Below are 2887 nucleotides of genomic sequence, written 5' to 3' on the forward strand. Positions count from 1 at the left end.
ATAATTTATTCTATATATATAATATAAATCTTATTCATAATACAAATATAAATCTTAGATATATATATGTTTATATATATATGAGAAGACAGACCAGACTGGGAGAAAATATTTACAAAAGATGTATTTGGTAAAAGACTGTTAGTCAAAATATACAAAGAACTCCTTAAACTCAACAATAAGAAAGCAAATCAGTTCAAAGAGGAAAGCTCGTAGCAATAAATGCATACATTAAGAAGCAAAAAAGATCTCAAATAATCAACCTAAATTTAACCTCAAGGAACTATAAAAAAGAAGAATAACCTAAGCCCAAAGTTAGTAGAAAGAAGAAAATAACAAGGATTAAAGCAGAAATAAAAGAAATAGAGACTAAAAGACAGTAGAAAAGATCAGTGAAACTAAGAACTTGTTTTTTGAACAGATAAACAAAATAGACAAAACTTTAGCTAGACTCACCAAGAAAAAAAGACAGAGGACTCAAATAAAATCAGAAATGAAAGAAACGTCACAACTGATACCACCAAAATACCCCCCCAAAAAAAAACATCATGAGAGACTACTATGAACAATTATAGGCCAAAAAATTGGACAACCTATAAAAAAAGAATAAATTCCTAGAAACATTTAACATACCAAGACTGAATCATGAAGAAATAGAAAATCTGAATAGATCAATTACTAGTAAGGAAATTGAATCAGTAATCAAAAACCTCCTAACAAACAACAGGCCAGGACCAGAGGGCTTCACCAGTGAATTATACCAAACATTTAAAGAAGAATTAATACCAATCCTTTTCAAACTCTTTGAAAAAATAGGGGCATCTGGGTGGCTCTGTTTAAGCTTTGGCTTTGGCTCAGGTCAGGATCCGGGAGTCCTGGGATTCAGCCCTGCACGCATCAGACTCCCTGCTGGGCAGAGTCCGCTTCTCCCTCTCCCCCTTCCCCTTCCCCTTCCCCCCCCCCATGCTGGTGCACACATTCTCTCTCTCTCTCAAATAAATAAATAAATAAAAATCTTTAATTTAAAAAAAAACTCTTCCAAAAAATAGAAGAGGAGGGAACTTCCAAACTCATTTTATGAAGCCAGGATTACACTGATACCAAAACCAGACAAGGACACTATAAGAAAAAAAAATTAGAGGCCAATAATCCTGATAAACATAGATGCAAAAATCCTCAACAAAATATTAGCAAATTCAATTCAACAATACATTAAAAGGTCATTACACCATGACTCAGAGGGATTTATTCTAGGGATGCAAATGGATGATTCAACATCTAGAAATCAATGTGATGCACCACATTAACAAAATGAAGGATTAGAAATCATATAATCATATCAAGAAAGGCAGAAAAAGCACTTGACAAAATTCAACATCCATTTATGATTTTAAAAAAACTCTCAGCAAAGTGGGTATAGAGAGAACATACCTCAACAAAGTAATGGCCATATATGACAAGACCACAGCTAACATCATACTTGGTGAAAAACCAGAAAGCTTTTCCTTCAAGGTCAGGAACAAGATAAAGATGCCCCCTCTTGCCACTTTTATTTTCAGCATAGTATTGAAAGTCCCAGCCAGAGCAATTAGTCAAAAAAATAATAAAAAGATATCTAAATCAGAAAGGAAGAGGTAAAACTATCAGCACATGCAAATGACATGGTATTATATATAGGAAATCCAAAAAAATTCCACCAAAAAACCATTAGAACTAATCAATAAATTCAGTAGAGTTTCAGGATACAAAATCAATATACAATTAGTTCTATGCACTAATCAGAAAGAAAACAATCCCATTCATAATTGCATCAAAAAGAATAAAATATCTAGAAATATTTAACCAAGGAGGTGAAAGACCTGAAAACTATAACACTGATGAAAGAAACAGCAGAAGACACAAATAAGTGGAAAGATACTCCATGCTGATTGATAGAAAGAATATTACTAAAAAGTCCACGTTAGCCAAAACAATCTACAGATTCAATGCAATCTCAATCAAAATACCAATGGTATTTTCACAGAAAGAGAACAAAAAAATTTAAAATTTGTATAGAACCACAAGAGATCCCAAATAGCCAAAGTAATCTTGAGGGGGGTAAAAAAAAAAAAAAAAGCTGGAAGCATTACACTCCCTGATTTCAAACTATACTACAAAGCTATAGTAATCAAAATAGTATAGTGTTGGCATAAAAACAGACACATAAAGCATAAATAAATGCATAGAGAATGCATTAGAAAGCCCAGTACAGAATAGAGAGCCCAGAAATAAACCCATGCCTATATGGTCAATTAATTCATTTTCTTTTTATTTTTTTAGGTAAACTCTACCCCCAGTATAGGGCTCAAACTCACAACCCTGAGATCAGGAGTCACTCTACTGACTGAGCCAGCCAGGTGCCCCTGGTCAATTAATTTATGACAAAGAAGCAAAGAATATACAATGATGAAAGCATAGTCTCTTTAATAAATGAAGTTGGGAAAACTGGACAGCCACATGCAAAAGAATGAAGCTGGATCAGTCTCTTACACCATACACAAAAATCATCTCAAAGTGGATTAAAGATTTAAATCTAAGACCTGAAACCATAAAACTCTGAGAAGAAAACATAGGTAGTAAGCTCCTTGACATTAGTCTTGGCAAAGATTTTTTTTTCAATTTGATACCAAAATCAAAGGCAATAAAAACAAAAATAAACAAATGGGACTACATCAAACTAAAAACCTTCTGCACAGCAAAGGAAACCATTAACAAAGTGAAAAGTCAACCTACAGAATAGGAGAAAATATTCACAAATCATATATCTGATTAAATATATCAAATTAAATATTAAATTATAATATGTGTGAAAACACATATATCTGATAGGGGTTAATATCCAAAATGT

This window comes from Callorhinus ursinus, unplaced genomic scaffold (genome assembly GCF_003265705.2).
Source record: "Callorhinus ursinus isolate GAN/ISIS: 27379988/994484 unplaced genomic scaffold, GSC_fseal_2.0 scaffold1, whole genome shotgun sequence".
In the NCBI taxonomy this organism is placed as follows: domain Eukaryota; kingdom Metazoa; phylum Chordata; class Mammalia; order Carnivora; family Otariidae; genus Callorhinus; species Callorhinus ursinus.